A 27,501-nucleotide genomic window follows, 5' to 3' on the forward strand; every position below is an offset into this window, starting at 1 on the left:
TATCCTAACTAGAGTATAAATTTGTTTATGGAAGTAATAGTATGACTTCCCCATTCTTTTAACCACAGAGATCCTAGCAGTGGGCCCTTGACCTTCTGCAAACCTAGTGTTTGCTGGTTAAATTTGCTACAAAATGCAAATATTGTTGTTGTTGTTCAGTTGTTAAGTCCTATCTTCTTTGTGGCCCCTTAAACGCATGCTTAAACTCATATCCATTGAGTCGGTGATGCTGATAATTTTCCCTATAGCTATTTAAAGTTAAATTATAATCTTACTTTTATTTACATGAATTTTATAATGTGCATCTCTTGTTCCTAACGTGTCTCAGAAATGTAAAGTTGGAGTGGTACATTTGACCCCAAGGTCACACAGCTGGTAATTAATGATATGAAGAACATCTCCCAACTAGTAAGAGCTAGAGGTGAGTCATTTGTAATGGAGATAAAGCTTAATTTCATTCTAGTTTATTGTGTTATATGCATATGATCACATTTGGTATGAGCCAAATGAGACAGATAATGTTTCAGACCTGTACGTTATGGGCTGTTGAGAGGAAATCTGTGCATTATGAAAGAGCAGAGCATTCAGAAGAGATATCTTTGAGAAAAAAGAGTTGAACTGAGTCCAGGGAGGACATTCTTATTTCAAACAGGCCAATCTCAGAGAAGCTAACCACTTTCAGTGAGATCCTGCTGGCACAAAGGAGACCCCTGTCTGATGTTGAAATTGTGCTTCTGGGAAACAAGAAGAAAAGGTATAAATCAGAGAGCATAAACTGTAGGGCAACGCTGACATAGCAGAATACAGAGGAGTTTGGTAATTCATTGTAGAAATGTATTTCAAATATCTTAACATTATTATTTTATTAAATTGATTTTATCAACTAGGATGATCCAAATTATGTTTTGTTTGCTTAAATAAGGCCGTAAAGTTTATTTTGTGCATATGTAGGTATATGAACAATTTTGAAGTTTAAGAATATAGTAGATATAAATCTCAGTACTCATTTAAAATAATTTAGGGTCCAGACTTCGCTGACATTATGTGACAATTTGGCCAGTTGTTAACTTGGGATAATTAAAATGAAGTGGTAGCTTTATAGACTTGACCCAGGTATCACCTCATGTGTGTATGTGTTAGTCGCTTAGTCGTATTCAACTCTGCAATCCCATGGACTGTAGCCCTCCAGGCTCCTCTGACAATGGAATTCTCCAGGCAAGAATACTGGAGTGGGTAGCCATTCCCTTCTCCAGGCGATCTTCCTGGCCCAGGGATCGATGAACCCAGGTCTCTCACATTGCAGGCAGAATCTTTACCATCTGAGCCACCTACCTCACACTTCTCTAAATTAAAAGTGGTCAGGATGCAGTAAATTATTCAGAGATTTGAAGCTTTCAACAAAATATGTTATTTGTGCAAAACTCACTTGCAGCTGACTTTTTTACTATTTCCTCCTCTGTTACATGTGGTTATTGGCAACTGACAGCAACAAAATCATGACTTTTTTTTTTCAGGAAAAGATGAAAAATATCCCTATTGAGTTTATCTGGGGGTAATAATGAGCTTTAAATTCAAGGCAACAGGTGATTCAAAATCACCTATGATATTTGTGCATTAGAATGACACAGATATATAAAACAATGCAGGTACTTTCTTGATTTTTTAAATATTTTGCTCTACATTGCTTCTTTTAAGCTTTGAATTTAATTTTGGGCCTAGTTTTTTCCCTTGACTAGATGGGGTAAATTTTGACCTTGACTACTTAGAGGAGACACGTTTCCTACTGCTTAACTTACAGACTATTTTAAACTCCCATACCTCTGTTTACCAGGAGAGAAAAATGGGACTGGTGGAAAGAATATTTCCATAGGATCCTTTCATGAATACGGTCCCTCAGTTACAATTCAGTCTTCTCTCTGGTAGTATGCTTCACAATGATTCTCTCTTTTCTCCTCTGATGAGAAAGAAAAGATTGTCACAGTGAAGTAACTCCAGGATCAGCAGCCACTCATGTTTACCATCATTCTAAGCTGGTCCCATCACTTTATGGGAAATAGATGGGGAAACAGTGGAAATAGTGTCAGACTTTATTTTTTTGGGCTCCAAAATCACTGCAGATGGTGACTGCAGCCATGAGATTAAAAGATGCTTACTCCTTGGAAGGAAAGCATGACCAACCTAGATAGCATATTGAAAAGCAGAGACATTACTTTGCCAACAAAGGTTCATCTAGTCAAGGCTATGGTTTTTCCAGTGGTCATGTATGGATGTGAGAGTTGGACTGTGAAGAAGGCTGAGCGCCGAAGAATTGATGCTTTTGAACTGTGGTGTTGGAAAAGACTCTTGAGAGTCCCTTGGACTGCAAGGAGATGCAACCAGTCCATTCTGAAGGAGATCAGCCCTGGGATTTCTTTGGAAGGAATGATGCTAAAGCTGAAACTCCAGTACTTTGGCCACCTCATGCGAAGAGTTGACTCATTGGAAAAGACTCTGATGCTGGGAGGAATTGGGGGCAGGAGGAGAAGGGGACGACAGAGGATGAGATGGCTGGATGGCATCACCGACTCGATGGACGTGAGTTTGAGTGAACTCTGGGAGCTGGTGATGGACAGGAAGGCTTGGCGTGCTGCGATTCATGGGGTTGCAAAGAGTGGGACACCACTGAGCTACTGAACTGAACTGAACTTTGCTATACAATACCTATTTTCTTCTTGTGGAAAAGCTTCAATTAAATGGTTGTATTACTGAATCATTAGACTTGGACTTGGTCTGGTTATTCCTCTATGTATGTCTGGTTTAATGGAATTAAATTGTTTACAATAGTTACCTACCCCTCCCCCACTCCTCACTCCCCACCCCTACCCCCTGTCACACACACATTAGTGAACTTTCTATGGGCTACAGCAGAAGCTGTTCTGTCGGGGGCAAGATCAGAGAAAGACAATAGATTCTCCTTTGTCCAAGGTTTTGAAGAAATTGTCTATTTAGTTAAATGATTCCTGTTTAGAAATAATTGTTATGAAGATCACAAGTGATTCTGTACATCAGCAATTTTGATTTTGATTTATTTTGATTTAAAACATTTAACAGTACTCTCCATTCATATACACATGCACTTTTCATGGTCTGTTGTTCACTTGAAGATCCATTCATAATTTAGAAAACAATAGTGGAAATATTAGTATTTCCTTCTTTTTAAAAGAATTAGATGCACTACTGGACATGCTTATGTGTTTACTAACTTTTCTTATCCCTTTCCTTTTATCCTGTAGTCCTTAGGTGATTTTCTGGGAATTTGTCCTCAAATACACCTTTTCTGTATATTGTCTGTCCTTTACTGTGTGCATACTGACCTCTGGCCACATCAAACTATTTGGCGATTCACAAAAGCATCAATACTCTTCTCATCTTGTGAGTTTTCATACTTCCTACTTGTTTTCCCAGGAATAATTTCCCTCTTTTGTCTGCCTAGTTACTTTTATACTCCTTTGAGAGTTAAATCATTAAACAATTTTTGTGTGTGTGTGATTGCTATGTACCAAGCCCTGTGAAATAATACAAAGTAGTCAGTCCCTTTTCTCACAGTGTATTTATTTCTCCCAGCATAAGAGTGGAGAGTGAAGTGAGACTTCCCTGACCCAGGGGTTAGGACTCTGCACTTTCACTTCATGGGGCATGGATTCAATCCCTGGTCAGGAAGCTAAGATCTCACATGCTGCAGGCAGTGTGGTCAAAAATAAATAAATTTAAAAAAAAAGAAGAAGAATGGAGAGAGAAGAAGTGTTAAATAAAATACACAAATATAGAACTGTAGACTGCAATAAATGTAATATGAAAAAGTAAATGAATCAATAATACTAATTGTGTGATCTACACCACATTAAGAAATCAGGGAAATCTTGGAATATAGATGTGGGTGAAAGAACTATTGGTCAAAGAGACTGTGGCTCTGTAGAAACTGATAGGAGACAAAGAGGCTGTAGAATAGCAAATGAAAATCTCAGCAGTGTAGGCTGAGACTGCAGTTAGACATGGACTAGCCACACTAGATTTTTAAGGCTATAAAGGTACTGAGGTAAAGGATGCGTGCTCAATTAGTCAGTAAGTTGTGTCTGACTCTTTGTGACCCCATGAACTATAGCCCAGCAGGCTCCTCTGTCCAGGCAAGAATACTGGAGTGGGTTGCCATTTCCTTTTCCACGGGATCTTCCTGACCCAGGGATCGAACCCACATCTCCTGCATTGGCAGGCTGGTCTTTACCACTGAGCCACCAGGGAAGCCATATACATACGTGTATACGTATATATATACACACATATGTACATACGTATGTACATACATATATGTAAAAAGCATTGTAAATCAGTTCAGTTCAGTCTCTCAGTCGTGTACAACTCTTTGCGACCCCATGGACTGCAACATCCCAGGCCTCCCTGTCCATCACCAATTCCCTGAGTTTACTCAAACTCATGTCCATCGACGAAGAAGGCAATGGCAGCCCACTCCAGTACTCTTGCCTGGAAAATCCCAGGGATGGAGGAGCCTGGTAGGCTGCAGTCCATGGGGTCACTAAGAGTTGGACAAGACTGAGTGACTTCACTTTCACTTTTCACTTTCATGCATTGGAGAAGGAAATGGCAACCCACTCCAGTGTTCTTGCCTGGAGAATCCCAGGGATGGGGGAGCCTGGTGGGCTGCCGTCTCTGGGGTCACACAGAGTCCGACACGACTGAAGCGACTTAGCAGCAGCAACAGCAGCAGCATGTCCATTGAGTCAGTGATGCCACCCAACCATCTCATCCTCTGTCATCCCCTTCTCCTCCCGCCTTCAATTTTTCCCAGCATCAGGGTCTTTTCAAATGAGTCAGCTCTTCACATCAGGTGGCCAAAGTATTGGAGTTTCAGCTTCAGCATCAGTCCTCCCAACGAATATTCAGGACTGATTTCCTTTAGGATGGACTGGTTGGATCTCCTTGCAGTCCAAGGGACTCTCAAGAGTCTTCAACAACACAGTTCAAAAGCATCAGTTCTTTGGCACTCAGCTTTCTTTATAGTCCAACTCTCAAATCTGTACATGACTACTGGAAAAACCATAGCCTTGACTAGACGGACCTTTGTTGGCAAAGTAATGTCTCTGCTTTTTAATATACTGTCTAGTTTGGTCATAACTTTTCTTCCAAGGAGCAGGCATATTGTAAATCAATTATATTCCAATTAAAAATATATAATAAAAAATAAATTGTAGAAATCAAATTTTGTCCATACACTGCAAGGCTAAAAATAAAAAAGAACTGAATACCAATACTGTAATCCAGTTGGTAAATTTCTTTTCACAGAAACATAACTTAGCAATTGTTATACTACTTACATGTGTACTAGTGTTGAATATATAAGCAAGTGGATTGTAGAGATCACTTTTTCATTGTAAGAGAAAGAGGGAACATTGGGACTATAGACTGTATTTGAAAAACTGTTATAGATCTACTTATTTAAAAATAAAGAGGTTTGAAAATAGATCTTGATAACTGTCTAGGATGAATTCTTCAGCTTTGTTCTTCTTTAAGGACTTTTAAACTGATGTTCTATTTTATAATTTTTATTTGGAAAGAGTTTGCTCCATAAGAACATGTAAAAATAATACAGAAACTCATGGAGAAGTTCCCTTCTCCATGTTTCCTCCAATAATAATATCCTACATAACCATAATACATTATCAAAAGCATGAAGTTGATTTTAGTAAAATATTAATTCAAAAACAGACATTGTTAAGATTTCACCAGTGTTTACATGTACTTGTTTTGGGGGTTGAGGTAATTATACTCCTATGAAACATTATCTCATGTAGATTCATGTAAACTTCGGCACAGTCAGGAGATACAAAGTGCCCCATCACCACGAAGAAAGCTCCTGTCATTGCCCATTAGTAGTTATACCCACCCACCTACTTAAGCACCTGGATTTTTCTTAGCTGCTTTGCATCACTATAATTTTGTCAGGTTGAGAATGTCATGAAAACAAAATTATAAACTATGTTACCTTTTGAGTTAATCTTTCTTCAGTTAGGGAAATGCCCTTGAAATTTGTTTAAGTTATTGTGTTTTGTACATTTCTTTTTATTCCTGAGTGAAATGCCATTGTATGGCTATACTATGGTGTCTTTATCTGTTCACCTACTGAAGGGACATTTGAGATACCATCTAGTTTAGGTTATTACAAACAGGTGTAATAAATTCATGAACAACTTTGTGTGTGAATAAAAGTTTCATTCTCTAGGATAAATCCACAACAGTGGGATTGCTTAATTATGCCGGAGACCAGCTCCAGCAGCCAGGGAATCAGCCTGAAGGGGTTAGCGGTGTCGGAGGACGAATGATATAGTCTCTGATTCATAGTACAGAACTACATCAGCGGACGATGATGTAGTCTCTGACTCATAGTACAGAACTACATGTTTATTTCAAGCTTCAGTTTCTCTTTTATACTTTGACTAAAGCATTAGGTCAGAGGTTTGACATTTTCAGTTTCCCCCACCCAGATTTACTGTCTCCAGCCACATTCCTCAATTTGTATCTTATCTTTCTAAATCCTGTTTGCCCCTAGCATCTTAAGATCACTGACTCCTAAAAAGGCTTCTAGTTATTCTTGATTATTCCTAAACCCGAAACTCAGCAAACTTCCTTTGCCAATAAACATTTCCCTCACAAACAGGTCTCAGATAACAATCCTTCCCATGGCCTCAAGCTGCGGACTGCATGCTCATCCTGGGACATTCTTTGTAAAGATCCTTGAACAAATGTCAATGGTTACTTTATAGATTATTTTCTGGGCACAGCTGCACAAGGCTTTGTGCTTTCTCATGCTCCTTTCAAGAACAATAAGCACCTTAACATTCTTTCCAGCCAACTCAACCAAAGAAAGGAAGAAACAAGTCAGAATCACAAGAGCTAACTCCTTCATCCCAGGACCGTGCCTGCGGAATGAGGAGAGGGGTTTGGGGCCATGCCTCCTTTTTGTCAGTAATGACTAACATGGCTCCTGACATCATTACATGGTGTTGTTGCTGTTGTTTAGTCCCTAAGTCATGTCCAACTCGTTTGTAACCCCCATGGACTATAGCCTGCCAGACTCCTCTGTCCATGGGGTTTCCCAGGCAAGAATACTTGAGTGGGTTGCCATTTTCTTCTTTAGGAGATCTTCCTGATCCAGGGATCTAACTGACATCTCTTGTATTGGCAGGCAGATTCTTTACCATTGAGCCAGCAGGAAAGCCCAATCATATGTTAAGTATATGTTTAATTTTATTAGAAATTTCCAAACTGTCTTCCAAGTGGCTGTGATATTTTGTGTATTACTCAGCAATGTAAGAGAGATCTATTTGTTCCATATCATTGGCAGCATCTGATGTTGCCAATAGTTCATAAAATCAATTCAAATAAGTAAGCAGTGATATCTCACAATTGCTTTATTTTCTGTTTCTCTGGTGACTAATGGTGGCACATATAGTTGGAAATGTTCACCGTTCCTTTGTCCTCTATGATAAAGTGTTTTTCAAGTCTTTTGCTGATTTTCTGATTGGACCAATTGTTCCCTGACTGTTGAATTTTAGAGAATTCATTTTCTCTGGATATAAGTCCTTCAGGAGATACTGTATGTGATTTGAAAATATTTCCTTCCAGTCTATGGCTTTTCTTTCTGTTTTGAAAATAAACAGCTTTATTAAAATAGGAATATTCAGGAATACTACATTAATTAAAAAGCTTTCTGCATCTCCTAAGAAAATAATTTGCAGTGTGAGTTTTTTTCTTAATTTTAAACAAGTTCATTATATCTTTTGAACAGATGATGTCTTGATTTCATGGCTAAGAACTTTGTGCCTAAGTCATGAATATTTTATCCTATGTTTTCTTCTAAAAGTGTTATAGATTTCTTTTATATTTATATCCACAATGAACTTTGAGTTAATTTCTATTAGATGTAATATTTAAATCAAATGTCATTGTTTTTGTTTATGAATGTCCAATTATTACAACATCATTTGCTGAATAATCTATTTTTCTTGATGTAATGGCCTTTGCAATTTTGTCAAAATTCAGCTGTACTTCTGTAATTTTATATGTGGGACATTTATTCTGTTCCATTGGTCTGTGTGTCTTCTGTCCATACGATGCTGTATTGATTAATGGCTCCTCTATGGTCTCTTAAAATTAAATTTTGTCATAATTTCTGTAAAGAACATTTGAACTGATTACCATTTTCACAAAAATGTATGAGAATGTTTATTTCACTCTACTCTTTTAAACATTGAGCGTTACTCAGTTTTTAAAATTTTGCTAATTATGAATTGGGCTTCCCAGGTGGCGCTAATGGTAAAGAACCTGCCTGCCAAAGCAGGAAACATAACAGATGTGGGTTCAATCCCTGGGCCAGGAAGATTCCCTGGAGGAGGGCATGGCAACCCACTGCAGTATTCTTGCCTGGAGAATTCCATGGATAGAGGAACCTGGTGGGCTACAGTCCATGAGGTCACAAAGCATTCAACATGACTGAAGCGACTTAGCGTGCTTGTATGCAGTTATGAATTAATGTTTTGTCTTTTCTATAAATGGCAAGCTTTGTGTTTAGTATACAAAATGTTTTCATATTTGTTATTTATTTCACATATTTATTAAAATGACACAAATACAGGAAAATTAAAAAATTATTGCAAATAATAATGTTTGCAAAATGACTAAACCTATGGAACTAGCACTAAGATCAAGAAATAAACTATTACTAGGACAAACTAGTGGTTACCAGTGGGGAGAGGGAAGAGAGGAAGGGCAATATAGTAGTAGAGGAATAAAAGGTACAGCTATTATGTATAAAATAAGCTACATGGATATATTATACAATACAGGGAATATGGCCAATATTTCATAATAACTATAAATGGAGTATAATCTTTAAAAATTGTGAATCATTATATTATATATCTATAACTTATATAATATTGTACAGCAACTATAACTCAATTAAAAATATTACTAAGACCCTAAGGCTTTTCTCATTTACCTAATCAGTTACTATACCATCCTCAAAAGGTGATTACTCTCCTTTTCAAGCCATAGATTAATTTTACTGTTTTTTAATCTTTTATAAAGAATTGTGTGATGTGTCTATTTTTTCCAGTGAATATTATATTTCTGAGATTCATACATGTTTTCCATGTAGTTGTAATTCATGCATTCTTATAGTGTTTCTTTATACAAAGCCACCCAATTTCTTTATTTCTATTGCTGTACATGAGTATTGGGTTATTTCTATTCGTTGACTGGATAAGAAAGAAAGAAAGTCGCTCAGTCATGTCCAACTCTTTGCGACCCCATGGACTGTAGCCTACCAGGCTCTTCCGTCCATGGGATTTTCCAGGCCTGAACACTGGAGTGGGTTGCCATTTCCTTTTCCAGGGGATCTTCCCGACCCAGGGATTGAAACCGGGTCTCCCACATTGTAGGCAGACGCTTTACCATCTGAGCCACCAGGGAAGTTGACTGGATAGTAGTCTTCAAAATGTTTTTGACTGTAAATTTACTAATATTTTAAAGTTTCTTCCACTGCTTTATGTTTCACAAGTTTTTTGCAATTTGAAAATTATGATCAGATTCACCTATACTTTTCTAGCTGTTCAAAATGGTTTTATCTTAAATATTTAAGTATTAAATATAGCCAGAGTTAGTTGTTAGTGATGTGTTATGGACATAACTATGTTTTTCATCCAAATAGTTAATTGATTAATCTACTTTGAACTTTTGATCTTTTGTGAAAACTGTGATCTGGTAAATTATTAATAGATGTGTGTATTTACATGTGATTTCTCAATTTCAATAGATACATTGATTGTAAGCCAAAGCATTACAGTTTAATTAGAAGGATGAAAAGACTGTTTAACATGTGATTGATCCTAAATTTAATTGAGATAAATGAAAAGTATACACTACAGAAAACTCAAGACATTTACAATTTATGTTGTATGCTTTTTGTCTTTCCTTTATCATTCAGGCTAACAATGCAGACCATCATTTTATTTTTTGAAATTTCAAAGTGTTCATCAAATTCATGACAACTAACCCAAGCACAGTTTACTGATTTTGTTAATGTTATAGTTAACATTTGTATTAGAAATACAAATAAATATATATATTAAAATATGCTCTCTAGTTAGTAGAGTTTTTATCTGATTCTTTTGTAAATTGTACTCCTCATTTATATCCCTGATGAACTTAAAGGAAAATATCTCATCTCCCTTTGGAATACTCTGTCAGATCTTTCATTTTGCTGCATTGTCAAGTGATGCTTCCAGTTTCCAACATACCTAGTAAGACAAGCATATGTGTGTAGTTTCATGTAGCCATCAGCACAATCAGGATACAAACTGATTGCTCAACAGGAAGAAACACTTCTTGTGTCACCCATTAGTATTCACAACCACTCCCCAAATTTAACACCTGGAGATCACTGATCTGTTCTCCCTCACTATACCTTTGTTGCTTTGAGAATGTCATAACTAGAAGATAATGAACTATGTAACCTTTTGTGTTTGGCTTTCTTCACTTAACATAATGCCCTTGCAATCCATTGAAGTTATTCTGCTTTGTTCATGCCTGTTCACATCCATCCATACATTCCATTGTATGAATACACTAGAAATTTTTTAATCCACTTACCTATTATAGGACATTTTTAAAGGTTTCTTCACTGCTCTTATGCTTCACAATTTTTCCCCCATTTGAGATTTGTGGTCAGATTCACCTATATTTCTCTAGTTATTTGAAATGATTTTATCTTAAACTATTTAGCTTATTAAATACATGTGGAATTAGTTCAGCGAGTGATATATATTACAGATACAATTATTTTTTTCATGCAAATAGTTAAATGTTTGAACCATTAGATGATTACTTCACTTCTGAGCCTTTGATCATTGGTGTAGACTTTGTGATCTGGTAACCACTTCAGTATTCTTGCATTGAGAACCCCATGAATAATATGAAAAGGCAAAAAGCTATGACACTGAAAGATGAAAACCCCAGGTCATTAAGTGCCCAGTATGCTACTGGAGAAGAGTGGAGAAATAACTCCAGATAGAATGAAGAGGCTGAGCCAAAGCGAAAACAACGTGCAGTTGTAGATGTGACTGGTGATGAAAGTAAAGTCCAATGCTGTAAGGAACAATATTGCATAGGAACTGGGAATGTTAGGTCCGTGAATCAAGGCAAATTGAAAGTGATCAAACAGGAGATAGCAAGAGTGAACATCAACATTTTAGGAATCAGTGAACTAAAATGAACCTGAATGGGTGAATTTAACTGAGATGACTATTGTATCTACTACTGTGGGCAAGAATCCCTTAGAAGAAATGAAGTAGTTCCCGTAGTCAACAAAAGAATACAAAAGATTTCCATATTTGGATGCAATCTCAAAAATGACAGAATGATCTCTGTTCATTTCCAAGGCAAACCATTCAATGTCACAGTAATCCAAGTCTATGCCCCAACCACTAATGCCAAAGAAGCTAAAAGTTGAATTGTTCTATGATGATGTACAAGACCTTCTAGAACTAATACCAAAAAATGATGTGCTTTTCATCACGGCGGACTGGAATGCAAAAGTTGGAAGCCAAGAGATACCTGGAATAACAGGCAAGTTTGGTCTTGGTGTACAAAATGAAACAGGGAAAAGGCTAACAGAGTTTTGCCAAGAAAACACACTGATCATAGTGAACACACTGATCATAGCAAGTACCCTCTTCAAACATCACAAGAGACAACTCTACACATGGACATCACCAGATGGTCAATACTGAAATTAGATTGATTATATTCTTTGCAGTCAAAGAGGAGAAGCTTGACACAATCAGCAGAAACAAGTCCAGGAGTTGACTGTGGCTCAGATCATGAACTCCTTATTGCCAAATTCAGACTTAAGTTGAAGAAAGTAGGGAAAACCACTAGACCATTCAGGTATGACCTAAATCAAATCCCTTATGATTATACAGTGGAAGGGATGATTAGACTCAAAGGATTTGATCTTGTAGAGTGCCTGAAGAACTATGGATGGAGGTTCATAACATTGTATAGGAGGCAGTGATCAAAACCATTCCCAAGAAGAAGAAATGCAAAACAGCAAAATGATTGTCTGAGGAAGCCTTAAAAATAGCTGAGAAAAGAACAGAAGCTAAAGGCAAAGGAGGAAAGGGAAGATATATCCATCCGAATGCAGAGTTCCAAAGAATAGCAAGGGGAAATAAGAAAGCCTTCCTCAGTGATCAGTGCAAAGAAATAGAGTAAAGCAATAGAATGGGAAAGTCTAGAGATCTTTTCAAGAAAATCAGAGATATCAATGGAATATTTTATGCAAAGATGGGGAAAGTAAAGGACAGAAATGGTATAGGCCTAAAAGAAGCAGAAGATATTAAGAAAAGGTGGCAAGAATACAAAGAACTATACAAAAAAGATTTTAATGACCCAGATAACCATGATGGTGTGATCACTGACCTAGAGCCAGACATCCTGGAATGTGAAGTCAAGTGGGCCTTAGGAAGCATTACTACAAACAAAGCTAGTGCAGGTGATGGTATTCCAGTTGAGCTATTTCAAATCCTAAAAGATGATGTTGTGAAAGTGCTGCACTCGATATGCCAGCAAATTTGGGAAACTCAGCAGTGGCCACAAGACTGGAAAAGGTCAGTTTTCATTCCAATCCCAAAGAAAGGCAATGTCAAAGAATGTTCAAAGTACCACACAGTTGCACTCATTTCACACGCCACCAAAATAATGCACAAAATTCTCCAAGCTAGGCTTCAACAGTACATGAACCGAGAGCTTCCAGATGTTCAAGCTGGATTTAGAAAAGGTAGAGGAACCAGAGATCAAATTGCCAACATCTGTTGGATCATAGAAAACGCAAGAGTATTCCAGTAAAACATCTACTTCTGCTTCATTAACTATGCTAAAGTCTTTGTGTGGATCACAGCCAACTATGGAAAATTCTTCAAGAGATGGGACTACCAGACCACCTTACCTGCCTCCTGAGAAATTTGTAAGCAGGTCAAGAAGCAACAGTTAGAACCAGACATGGAACAATGGACTGGGATTGTCTGTTGGCGTGCTTGAAGGCTGTATATTGTCACCCTGTTTATTTAACTTATATGCAGAGTACATCATGTGAGATGCCAGGCTGAATGAAGCACAAGCTGGAATCAAGATTGCTTGGAGAAATATCAATAACCTCAGATACGCAGATGACACCACCCTTATGGCAGAAAGTGAAGAACTAAAGAGCCTCTTGATGAAAGTGATAGAGGAAAGTGAAAAAGCTGGGTTATATAAACCTCAACATTAAAAACAGGAAGCTCATGGCATCTGATACCATCACCTCATGGCAAATAGATGGGGAAACAATGGAAACCCTGACGACTTTATTTTCTTTGGCTCCAAAATCACTGCAGATGGTGACTGCAGCCATGAAATTAAAAGACGCTTGCTCTTGGAAGAAAAGCTATGAGCAACCTAGACAGCATATTAAAAAGCAGAGACATTACTTTGCCAACAAAGTTTCGTCTAATCAAAGCTGTGGTTTTTCCAGTAGTCATGTATGGATGTGAGAGTTGAACCATAAAGAAGGCTGGGCACACCAAAGTATTGATGCTTTTGAACTGTGGTGTTGGAAAAGAAGCTTGAGAGTCCCTTAGACTGCCAGAGGATTAAACCAGTCAATCCTAAAGGAAATCAGTCCTGAATATTCATTGGAAGGACTGATGCTGAAGCTGAAGCTCCAATATGTTTGCCACCTGATGCGAAGAACTGATTTATAAGAAAAGAACCTGATGCTGGGAAAGATTGAAGGCAGGAGGAGAAGGGGACAACAACCACCTCAAACGGTGAGATGGTTGGATGCCATCACTGACTCAATGGACATGAGTTTGAGTAAACTCCAGGAGTTGGTGATGGACAGGGGAGCCTGACGTGCTCAGTCCATGGGGTTGCAAAGAGTTGTTCATGACTGAGTGAATGAACTGACTGACAGAAACTATTAAAATGATGCATGTTTTATTGTGAATTCTTTATTTCAACATTCACATTGATTTTAAATCAACAAGTAAAATTTCTTAGAAAGATGAAAGGATTTTTAATGTCTGATCCTAAATTTAACTATAAATAAAGGAAAAATACACACTATAGAAAATGGTCTCAAAATTTTTAAATGCATGTTCCATGCTTATTTCCTTTCCTTTTATCATACATAATACCAACACAGACTATCACCCAAATCATTTTACTCTTGAAATTTCAAAGTGGTCATAAAATTCAAGACAACAAATCTAAGCAGAGTTTCCTTATTTTGTTTATAAATGAAGTTATCTAAAGATTGAGGGCAGGAGAATAAGAGGGCGACAGAGGATGAGACGGTTGGATGACATCACCAACTCAATGGACATGAGTTTGAGCAAACTTCGAGAGATAGTGAAGCACAGGGTAGCCTGGAATGCTGCAGTTCATGGGGTCACAGAGCTGACATGACTTAGCCACTGAACAAGAATAAAAGTTATGTAATTAACTTTAACTTATAATTTGTAGGAGAATCACAAATTAATGTGTATGTTAAAATATGCTCTGTCACTAGTAGATTTTTATATGATTCTTTCACAGTGATTCTACTCCTCATTTATATCCCAGATGAACTTCGAGGGAAAATCTTTCATTTTCCTTTGAAATGCTCTGTCAAATTTCTCATTTTGCTCCACAGTCAAGTGACATTTCCAGTCTCCAATGGTACCTAGTGGGACAAGCACATGAAAAGCACCTGAGCAGGAAGGTAGCACAGTCAGGACCAACATTTTCTACAATCCACTTAATCTCTTCTTCAAGCCAAGCTAAATATTTATTAGATTTCCACAGGATTTTATCTTATTTCCCTTTCACAATTTTGAGCTAAGAAAACTTTGCATGCAGTAAACACTGAAAATAGAGTTATAGTTCACTTCCTTATCTGCTTGACTTCCACCAACTATTACCATTAAATTATAACCTTTCTTTAGAAAACCCTAAAATATTAAAACATCTAAGTATGTTTTACTAAATTCCACACACCATGCTAAGCAAACTACACCTATCATGTAATATAATTCTTAGCAAAACTCTTCAAGTTAAGTATTTTTCCATTTGTAAAAATAGAGAAAAATGATACCCAAAGATTTTAAATGATGAAATCAATATCACAGAGGGTATCCTGAGCTGTTATTTCTGCAGTTTTACTTGATGGAAGATTGAAACCATTATTAAATTATTTTTTAATTAAGAGTAACATTTGGTACCTTTAGCTATCAGATTTTCTACTGTAAATATTATTGTTGGCATTTGTAAGAGTAAACAAGCTCTTATAGGCATGAGAAATGCTTTACACAGTTGAGCAACAAGAAGTGAAAATCAATAATAAATGGGGCATACACATGGAGGAAATCAGAATTGAAAGAGACACGTGTACCCCAATGTTCATCGCAGCACTGTTTATAATAGCCAGGACATTGAAACAACTTAGATGTCCATCAGCAGAGGAATGGATAAGAAAGCTGTGGTACAAATACACAATGGAGTATTACTCAGCCATTAAAAAGAATACATTTGAGTCAGTTCTAATGACGTGGATGAAACTGGAGCCTACTATACAGAGTGAAGTAAGCCAGAAGGAAAAACACCAATACAGTATACTAACGCATGTATATGGAATTTAGAAAGATGGTAACGATAACCCTGTATGCGAGACAGCAAAAAAGACACAGATGTATAGAACAGTCTTTTAGACTCTGTGGGAGAGGGAGAGGGTGGGATGATTTGGGAGAATGGCATTGAAACATGTATAATATCATATAAGAAACGAATCACCAGTCCAGGTTCGATGCATGATACTGGATGCTTGGGGCTGGTGCACTGGGATGACCCAGAGGGATGGTATGGGAAGGGAGGTGGGAGGGGGGTTCAGGATTGGGAAAACGTGTACACCCATGGTGGATTCATGTAGATGTATGGCAAAACCAATACAATATTGTAAAGTAATTAGCCTCCAATTAAAATAAATAAATTAAAAATAATAATAAATGGGACAAAAGAAGCAGCAATGATTTTTTAAAATCAGGGTTCTTGCCTGGAGAATCCCAGGGAGAGGGGAGCCTGGTGGGCTGCTGTCTATGGGGTCGCACAGAGTCAGACACGACTGAAGCGACTTAGCAGCAGCAGCACAGCATAGCATTTTCAGTAAAATAACTTTACATAATTAAGAATATATGTTCATCAGCATAATATAAGTTATGTATACATTAGGGAATAAAATCTTAATATAATGGAGAAGTACAAATTATGTTTTAGAATAATGTGCATTAAAAAACTGAATTTAAAATAAAGTTTAAAAGTATTGGGAGGGAAATATATTTATTATTAATGACTCCTGGCATGTTACAAAAATACAATAGAAATTTACTACCTATTACTGAATAATTGAATTTATAGCAGATTGGTTTGATGAGGTATCAGGCTACATTTTACAAGAAGAAATCTGACACATGAGAAAATAACAGTAATCTGAACACCCTCCCTCAGAGAAAAATACGTATTAACTAAATCTCTAGTATGTTAATAGGAGAAATAAAGGAAATTGAAGTTGGAGCTCTCTTTTGCCTCCAGGTAAGACTTGCTTACAGATGTTAGAGTAGGGTCATTGTGATCTGAAAGGAAGATCCTAATATTCATTAGTCAGGTTAAAGTGTCTGGCTCTGTACTGTTCTGTTTCCTGGAATACTTTTTAGGGACATTTTCAGTTAGGCTTTTGTTTCTCTCCAGGGACCAAATGGCAGTACTGGGAGACACATTTTGGAAGCACTACTTAATTAGTGTAGTAGCCAAGTACTCAAGGAAACTCTCAGCAGTTTTGCTTCTATAAACCTTTGAATATCACCTTTGCACAGGAAACGTCCTTGGCTTGTTCTTGTCCCAACTTCAGATGTCAGAATATTATTGTAATTAGCTCGTGGATCATCCTTCAATTCTGAAATGAAGCCTGCTTCACTATAGCATCCACATCCTCTTCATTCAGTTCCTTCTCAGGAAAATTGCTGATTTTAGTCACAGACCTTCTGATCCTGAACGAATTGTATGAGAAACTATTCAGTCTATAAAGAATACATGAGTTACAGCCCAACATCTTTACCATGTTTTGAAAAACTGGAAGTCCTTGGGTTTATTTTACATCTAGAGCTTTTCAAGGATATATCACAGAGCACACATGAAAAGGAGTGTTCTGATTGTCAGCTGTGTTAGAGCTTCCTACTGATTGATTTTATAAAGACAGCTCATCATTCATTCATCCAGCACTTTTAGAATATATTATATATTTCAGAAACTGTGATCAGTTCAGTTCAGTTCAGTTGCTCAGTCATGTCCAACTCTTTGCGACTCCATGAATCACAGCACGCCAGGCCTCCCTGTCCATCACCAACTCCCGGAGTTCACTGAGACTCACGTCCAAGTGGGCCTTAGAAAGCATCACTATGAACAAAGCTAGTGGAGGTGATGGAACACAGTTGAGCTATTTCAAATCCTGAAAGATGATGCTGTGAGAGTGTTGCACTCAATATGCCAGCAAATTTGGAAAACTCAGCAGTGGCCACAGGACTGGAAAAGGTCAGTTTGCATTCCAATCCCAAAGAAAGGCAATGCCAAAGAATGCTCAAACTACTGCACAATTGCACTCATCTCACACGCTAATAAAGTAATGCTCAAAATTCTCAAAGCCAGGCTTCAGCAATATGTGAACCGTGAACTTCCAGATGTTCAAGCTGGTTTTAGAAAAGGCAGAGGAACCAGAGATCAAATTGCCAACATCCGCTGGATCATGGAAAAAGTAAGAGAGGTCCAGAAATTGTGATAATTGCTCGCAAAGATTGAGAACAATAATATGCTATCTGTGCTTGTTATGAGTCAGAATTTCAAGAGGAAAAAGTAATTAAAGAGTAATTAAATTCAAGTAATTAAATATAGTGGGCACATGAATAAGAAAACCCAAGGTTATGTGGCTTCACTGGTGACTTCTATCAAATATTTATAGTACTAACATCAGTCCTTCTCAAACTCTTCCAAAAAATTGAAGAGGAGGAAGCATTCACAAGATTATTCTATAAGGCCAGCATTTCCCTGATACCAAAGTCAGAGAAAAGCACTAGAAGAAAGAGAACTAAAGATCCATATAACTTGTAAAATGTAAGATGCAAAACTCCTCAAAAATTAGTGGCAAAATAAACTCAGCAACATATTAAAAGGGTTATGTACATCATGATCAAGTGGGATATACTCCTGGGAAGCAACGGTGGTTCAAAATATGAAAATTAATTTTTGTAATACCACATGTACAGAGTGAAGGGCAATAAACCACATGAGCATCTCAACTGATATAGAAAAAAAGCATTTCATATCCAACACATTTTCATAATAAAATAACTCAATGAACGAAGAATAGAAGGAAAATACTTCAACATTACAAGGAGATATGTGAAATACTACTGGCAGCATCATACTCAATGGTGGAAGACTGAAACTATTTCTGCCAAGATCAGGAAGAAGGCAAGGATACCCATTCTCATCACTTATTCAACATAGTACTGAATATCTTAGCTAGAGTAACTAAGCAATCAATCAATGAAAGGCATTCAAATTGGATGTAAGAAATAAAATTACTTCTCTTTGTAGACAAGATGATTTTATACATAGAAAATCCTAAAGATGCCACAAAATCTTTTAGAACTAATAAACATATTGAACAGAGTTGCACAATGCAAAACCACAAAAATGAGTCGCATTCTTATGTAATAAGAATGCGCAGTACAAAGAGCAAACAGCAAAAAAAATTCTTTCAAGTATAGTTGATTTACAATGTTTAAGGTTTACAACAGCGATTCGGTTATACATATACATGTGTATCTCTCCGTTTTCAGATTCTTTTCCATTGTAGGTTAATGAACATCTTAATATTTACCTTGTAGGTGACAACTGTCAGTGGGATAGTTTGAGTGTTCGTTGGTGAGTAAAATAACAGGACCGTCTTTACTATATTATTTCTACAAATAATTTTTATATAGAATAACTTATGTAAATCAGAATATGCAAGAACATTAAGCAAAAGGCAATGCAGTCAACGATCAGCAAAAATATAGGAATAATAGAATGATACATTTTACAGATGCTGCAATTATCTGAAAGTTTAAGTCACTATGCTTATGATATTCAAGGTATAAGAGACAAAAATAAAAATTTGACAGAAAACTGAAAATGATTAAAAAAATAATAACAGAGGGGATTTCAATACATGAACTTGTGAACTGTACTCCAAACAAGACAGTGAGCACCCTTCTCCTTTATCACGCTATGACTTCAGCCTCCAGAGACTACTTCACCCATACACACACACACATATACACATAAAGGTGTGTATGAGTTTCTTTATGAAGGTTTCAACCAACATCAATATATAAATGAAAGATCACAAAAGATGAAAGATTCATTCTCTCCCCAAATTAGGCTTTAGGCTTTTTCTAGGATATGTCACTCAGGAGCTTCCCATTTCACTTAAGATAAATTAAAATCTTCATGAGGTGTTTTTTACATTTAACAAAACACACATGTAGAAAAGGCATAAAATAAACATGAAGCATAATGAATTATTATAAAGTGAATATTCATGATTACAACCTGCTCATCAAGTTAAACTCTGCCAGTATCTCAGACCCCCCACAAACACATCCCTTTCCTAATCATAAACCTTGCCCTCCACCCCCTAAATAACTACTACCTTATTTTTATAAGTACTACTTCTTTGATTTTATTTTTATTTTACTCATTTAAATATGAAACTCCAAACAGTATGGCTACCCTTGCCTTCATTCCAAATACATACTGCTTGATACTTGAGACAGAGTAGATTAAAATGACTCTTCATGGTCACTACGATCCTGGAGATAATACCCCCAAATCTGTGGGAAACATGCAAAATCCTCCGAAATAAGTTTTATATGGAGTTTGGGTATTTCCAATGCAACTAATTAGCAAGCCAAGCATCAAGAGTTTTAGGTAAAATTACCAAAAATTTTCCATGGGCGGTAGTAGGCACAGAAAGACCTAAAAATCCACAACATAATGTATACTCAATAGCTTGAGAAAATTGAGATCTTTATCTAGACAGAGCTTTAAAACAGAAAAAATAATTTGACTAAGATCTATTTTTCTTTGATAGGGGAAGTTGAAAGAAGATTCTCTCCATATTACAGAACTAAAAAATTATTATTTGAAAGACTGGCAAAAACCTAGATCAAAAATACATAAATAATTGCTACTTGACAGAAGGTAATTTAAAAGTGACACCTGGTGATAGTGTATTGATGACAGACAGAGAAATATTAATATTCAAGAGATCTTGCCCAGTTCCTCTGTAGTCTTTATGTCCAAATTTTCAATAAATTCTGTATTTATAGATAGTTTTATCATGAGCACATTTATATGGAGAAAATCAAATATAAAAATAGGGAAAAAATCAGATTTTGCTTTTTGAGTTGATAACTCTGGTTGAAAAATATGAGAATAAATGTTGATGAGCTGAGATTGCAGGTAGGTAGACCAATTAGGAAGGCTGATCTGGACTAGGGAAAGGGTAACATGCATTGACAGAAGTTTGTCTTTCACAAAGGTTGTTTGGTTTATGCAATATTTTAAGACAGTTTTGATCAGATGCCTGCATGGAAACATTTTGTGATTTCACAAGAAAGCTACCTTTGAAAATTCTCCTTAAAATTGGGAAGAATTTGCATCAGTAGCACACATTCACTTCTAATTGCTCATAGCTTAGTGGCTCCTCACCCCCGTGCTCCCACAATCCCTTTTCAATTTTTCAAAGTTATGGTTGCTCTGCACATTTGAGTTTGCCTTTATTGCTATAAATTGTTACATGAAAAGGAATCAATCACAAGAGATGACTTGTACACAGTGAGAGGAGAGCTCTGACAAATGAAGGGGCAGGAAATTAGAAACATCAAAAGAAGCCTGAATAGTTAGGTATAAAGACAACTATAGGAGAATATGGTTCATTGAAACCAAGATAAGAAAGGATTTCAAAGAAATAATTAAAATAAGAAAAACACACCTCTTACCATCTTCATCTCTTCATACATCAGGAACAGTATATTGAAGTCATGTCTGTGTTCATACCAGCCTCTGATGTGATCAGACCAAAGCCTTCCTAAGACTGTCGGAAAATTAATAAAGAACAAGATAAAGTTCTTATACTTATTCAACAGTAACTATAGTTTCTTTTTTGTTCTGGATTTCCCACATAGACAAGATTCCACCATTGGACATCTTTACTATCTTTTAAAAATGGTGTTCAGGGGAGCTATTACCTCATTTAAATACCAAACCTACCTTTGCAACCTACTGTCTGTGTCTACAGGAAAACAGCAATGTAGACAAAAGAATCCCAAAGATCTAATTTTGAAAACTTTGTTAAGGTAAGCCCCTTTCTTTTCCTACTTCTTTCATCTGAAAACATACATCTTATTGTCTATTTTAAGGTCTGTGGATAGCAATTTTAACTATCTACAACAGGATAGCACCTGAATATAATCTTTTAAATGAGTGACAGCCCTGATCCAACATTGCACAAGCCTCTTGCATCACTCTATTCTCCTCAGTGCTGGAATGAACATTCCACAGCTGCCATATAAGACCTACCCTAAGTCCATGACCGAGTCCAAAACCTTCACCCATCCTGAACATTAACTATTCTGAAACACTTGGAGGATCTAGCTTTGAATCTGGCTAGTTTGAGTTGTTAGACTGTTAGTGATTATCTAATACTCTAGTAAAAATATTTCCTGTACAATTGCTTCTGCAACCTTGACAATCCCCAGAGTGTTCCTCATGAGGACAGAAAAGCCACTGGATGGCAGACTAAGTAGACAGACAATTGTTGTTCAGTCTCTAAGTTGTGTCCAACTCTTTGCGACCCAATGGACTGCAGTATGTCAGGCTTCCCTATTCTTCACTATCTCCCAGAGTTTGCTCAGATTCATGTCCACTAAGTCAGTGACACCATCCAACCAGCTCACCCTCTGTCACCCTCTTCTCCTCCTGCCCTCAGTCTTTCCCAGCATCAGGAACTCTTTCAATGAGTTGGCTTTTCGCATCAAGTGACCAAAGTATTGGAGCTTCAGCTTCAGCATCAGTCCTTCAAGTAAATATTCAGGGTTGATTTCCTTTAAGCTTGACTGGTTTGACCTCCTTGCAGACAAAGGGACTCTCAAAAGTCTTCTGTAGCACCACAATTCAAAAATATCAATTCTTTGGTGCTCTGCCTTCTTTACGGTCCAGCTCTCACATCCATACATGACTACTGGAAAAACCATAGCTTTGACTATATAGACCTTTGTTGGCAAAGTGATGTCTCTGGTTTTAATATGTTGTCTAGGTTTGCCACAGCTTTTCTTCCAAGGAGCAAACGTCTTTTAATTTTATGGCTGCAGTCACTGTCCGCAGTGATTTTGGAGACCAAGAAAATGAAATATGTTACTGTTCCCACTTTTTCCCCATCTATTTGCCATGAAGTGGTGGGATCAGATGCCATGATCTTAAGTTTTTTAAATGTTGAGCGTTAAGCCAGCTTTTCCACTTTCTTCTATCACCTTTATCAAGAGGTTCTTTAGTTCCTCTTTCCTTTCTGCCATTAGAGTGGTATCATCTGCATATCTGAGGTTGTTCATATTTCTCCAAGCAATCTTGATTCCACCTAGTGATTCATCCAGCCTGGCATTTCCTCTGATATACTCTGCATAAATGTTAAATAAGCAGGGTGACAATATACAGACCTGTCGTACACCTTTCCCAGTTTTGAACCAGGCCATTGTTACATGTCCAGTTCTAACTATAGTGACATTCTATCTTCTATGTGCGTTCTATCTTTATGATTACCACTTTTCCATCTTCCTAAAATATGTTCCCCAGTTTTGAGAATTTGGCTATATGCCAACAATGCTTCATAAACATGTTGCTTGATAATTAAATTTACAGTTACCTTTTACATCTAGAAACTGCTCCATGAAATCCCCCATGTTGTCTGGACCTTCTAATGTAGCCACCGAATTTGGAAAATGAAAGAGATCAAAACATCCTTGGGGTTTCTGTAGATGTGAAAAATCTGCAGGAGGAATAATGAAATAATTTTAATAATTCTTGGTTATCTTTACAGGGTTTTTAATGCCTACATAACATTGTTGCTGCTACTGCTAAGTCGCTTCAGTCGTGTCCGACTCTGTGTGACTCTATAGGTGGCAGCCCACTAGGCTCCTCTGTCCCTGGGATTTTCCAGGCAAAAGTACTGGAGTGGGTTGCCATTGCCTTCTCCAACATAGCGTTGTTACATCAATGAATAAAAATTTCTTAATATTTCATGCAGTATATTATACATGGAAATTTATTTTTCCCAGTTTTTTGCTATTTCAAAGACTGTCGTAATATATAACTTTGTTCATAAGATATTTCATAATGTGCAAGCATACGGGACTAATTCCTAAAAATGAAATTATTTATTTATAAGTTTAATTAGTACTGGAAATTACCTTGCATTGAATTTGTGTCAATTTACTCTCCATGAATATTAAGTGATATTAAGGTAACATTGGACATTGCTGAAACAAGGAAAAACTGCGTAACTGATGATGGTGGAGCAAATAAATTTCCATATAGAAAAAAAAACCAAAGAAAATAAATTTCAACCTCACAGCATGCATTCAAACACATTTATGAGTGAATTAAGGATTTGAATATGGAAGCAAAACCTCAACATCTAAAACGATTAAGAATGTATTTCTAGTCTTGGATAAGTAAAAGATTTCCTAAACAGGAAAAATTATTTAAAATAAAAATTAATCAATTGGACTACATTAAGAATGCTATTAGTCAAAATATAGCATAGTGTTACAAAATGCAAGAAAATATGAGGACCAGTGTATATAACCAATAATAGATCTGTACTCAGAGTGTATATATTTGTATATATATATATGCAAATAACAAATCAAAAAGAAAAAGATAAACAACATCATAAAATATTGAGCAAAAGTTGTAATAATTTCACAGAGAAAGAAATAATTATGGCCAATAATATATTAAAATGTGGTTAATTTCAAGGATTAAGAAATGCAAATTGACACTTGAGATACTTTTTTGTAATTATATATTTATAAAAAATTAAGAAGTTTGATAGGAAAATTACTAGATGAGAAATAAGAGCTCATATATTGATTTCAGCTTGAGTTAGCACAACTGCTTTGTTGAAAATAAAACAGCATCTTCTTATAAAGTTGAATGTTTTTTTATTTTGTTCCTTTGCATGTCTATTCTAGGGTGTTTATTCTAGGGCAGCTCATTCAGAAGTGCACCAGGGTATGTGCTCAAGAATGTTTATAGCAGCATGTGTTATGATAAAAAATATTCAAAGAATCTCATTATTCAGTTAGAGAAAATACAGTTCAGATAGGATAATATACACAACTTCTTAAATTATAGAACAATGGAAAATAATACTATAAGTCAAGAACAAAAAATGTCATATGGGAAAACCCCGGTGGGGGCAGGAAACAGTGTCAAAATAAAGTTTAGTAAAATTTAAAGTCAAATAGTTTAACAAAACAACATGTAATTTGTTTGCAATGAGCAAAAGACAGGAAATTTTGTGTAATAAATAACATCAACGTATAAACACTACAGTTTCTAGTAAGTCACTGAAGATTCTGGCTTAGCAACAATCATACCGGGAGTTGTAGGCACATTTATCTTTAGACTTGAGAATAAAAAGATTAACATAATAAATTTACAATGTTATTTAACAAAATATATTATATATATGTGTGTGTATATTATGCCTGATACATGGAATATACACTATTTTTCATGAATATAGTGTATATTCATAGATCATATTGAAAAATTGATCATGCATTTGGCAATAAAACTTATTAAATCTTAAAAGTTGGAACTCTTTAGTACCATTACCTCATGACAATATCATAGTACTATAATCAGTGATGAAAACATTTTAAAAAGAAAATTGTAGAAAAAACCTTGAAAACACCTTCAAAATAATTTTTATTATAAAATTATAATTATATTTTATAATATATTATAATTATATATAATGTATAAATTTATATATTATATATAATTTTACTATAAAATCAAAACTAAAATGATAGATTATTTATAAAATAACAAAATTACATCCATAGCTATACTAAAAAGAATTTTATCATCTTAAAATGTCAATTTTGGAAAAAGATAAAATTAGTATTTAATTAAACATAGAAAAATATTTGCAGGAAAAAATTAGGAAATAATTTATTAAAATAAATTCAGAAATTGATGAAATAGAAAACTTTAAATTATCTTTAAAAAAGAAGCCAGATTTTTGAAAGAAAACCGTGTAATAGAAAACTGTGATATCCTGAAAAGTGTTCAAAAAATGTAAAAGTTTTCAAAATTACAAATGATTGAAAAAGATGTGCAAACAAGACAAAATGATCAAGTCATAACAGAATACACTGTGATTTTTTTCAGTGTTTTGCAATCTAGATGAAATGAGGATAATTTACTCTGAAAATAAAATTATATTGTTGGATTAAGAAAGGCAGGTAAGTTAAACTCAGGAGAAAAAGACAGATGTTGTAGATTATAAATTTAACAGGATCAGACATATTTATAATGGACTATACTCAAATCTTCAAAAAATTATGTTGTCTTATATTTGAAAATCACTTGATGACTTAGAAAAAATACACAAAGATTCAAAAAAATCTGCAACATCAGATTTCTAGTGATTCTACAGTCAAATAATAGAACAATTATGGAATATTAAAGTGTGTTTTTTAAATAGCGGAAGGTAATGGCACCCCACTCCAGTACTCTTGCCTGGAAAATCCCATGGATGGAGGAGCCTGGTAGGCTACAGTCCATGAGGTTGCTAAGAGTGGGACACGACTGAGCAACTTCACTTTGACTTTTCACTTTCATGCATTGGAGAAGGAAATGGCAACCCACTCCAGTATTCTTGCCTGGAGAATCCCAGGGACGGGGGAGCCTGGTGGGCTGCAGTCTATGGGGTCGCACAGAGTCGGATACGACTTAAGCGACTTAGCAGCAGCAGCAGCAACAATTCTTGAGTTAAAATTAACAAAACTATTCCAGCTGTTTGTTAACACAAGAACTCTACTATAAACAAGTAGGATTTATCCCAGGAATAGAACATTAGTAAATTATTAGTGGATTTCATTTCACTCTAGATTAAAGCATGGCAGGAAGAACACGGTACACTGAGTTGCCTAAAAAGGCATTTTATGTAATTAGACCTCTACTGAATAGTAAAACAAAACTACAAGTAAAACTCTAAGTAAACTAAGATAACAAAAATGTATTTCTCAGCATTATGTCCCTCAAAAACCAATTGCAAAACAACACAAAACAAAACCAAGCAAAGATACTAAGAGTACTAGAGTCCAGGACATTTGTCATAATCTGTGTTATTGTATTTTTTCCTGCAGATTTTAACCACTGAAAGAGAAGGAAAAGAAGTGCAAAGATTGGAAAGGAAAGCAAAAATTGTATTTTCTTAAATGAAATATATTCAAATTAATAAAACTAAAAAAGAGATTAATGGAGCCAACTAAAATAAGGTAACAAAATCAATGTCGCTATTTTAAAACAGTAGTAACTAAATAGAAATATGACGGTGAACATTTTCCAGTTTTTACTATCAATAAAAAAATTATCAACTGAAGATTCAGGAAAAGATGTGTAGAAGCATATAAAATATATCACATACAACGGGCATGAAAATAGACTTGATAAAGAGTGATACAATGATGCTGGAAGGAATGGTGGAATATTGCAATGCAATGAATGTTCCAGAATTAATATATACCTTTAATAAAATCTAATCAGAATCTAAATTGATGGGAATTTGCCTTACCAGGTATAATATTTAAAACAGTGAAGAACTGCCACATATTAAACAGATTTACCAATTTTAGGAATAAAAATGCAACCTCAGAAGCAGGAACTAAGGAACGTTAGTACGTCAAAATGTAGAGTTCAAAATAATATGTAAAAAGCAAATGCTTAAAATATATTGGGTCCATTGGCCAGCCAGTTTGACAAATATCATGCAACAGTCCTAGTTCAAGTCACATGTAGTATCATATATAACTTATAATTAAATATAAAAGTTCATTAGAAACTCTGGAGAGAATTTGCATTTTTGTGGAGGAGGTGTATTTTTGGGTGTCTTAAGAGCCAGAAGTTATGAAGGAGAGATTAAAAGACTGGTTCTATAAAATTAAAAGCAGTGAACAATTTTTAAAGGTAAACTGTTAATTAGAA

At 35.8% G+C, this 27,501-nt stretch overlaps 1 pseudogene; it reads right to left on the reverse strand.

The window, feature by feature from the left end:
* Positions 1-14,693: 14,693 nt before the first annotated feature.
* LOC113898897 overlaps positions 14,694-27,501 on the reverse strand; it is a 37,580-nt pseudogene continuing 24,772 nt past the window's right edge.

The sequence above is a fragment of the Bos indicus x Bos taurus genome, chromosome 9 (assembly GCF_003369695.1).
Source record: "Bos indicus x Bos taurus breed Angus x Brahman F1 hybrid chromosome 9, Bos_hybrid_MaternalHap_v2.0, whole genome shotgun sequence".
In the NCBI taxonomy this organism is placed as follows: domain Eukaryota; kingdom Metazoa; phylum Chordata; class Mammalia; order Artiodactyla; family Bovidae; genus Bos; species Bos indicus x Bos taurus.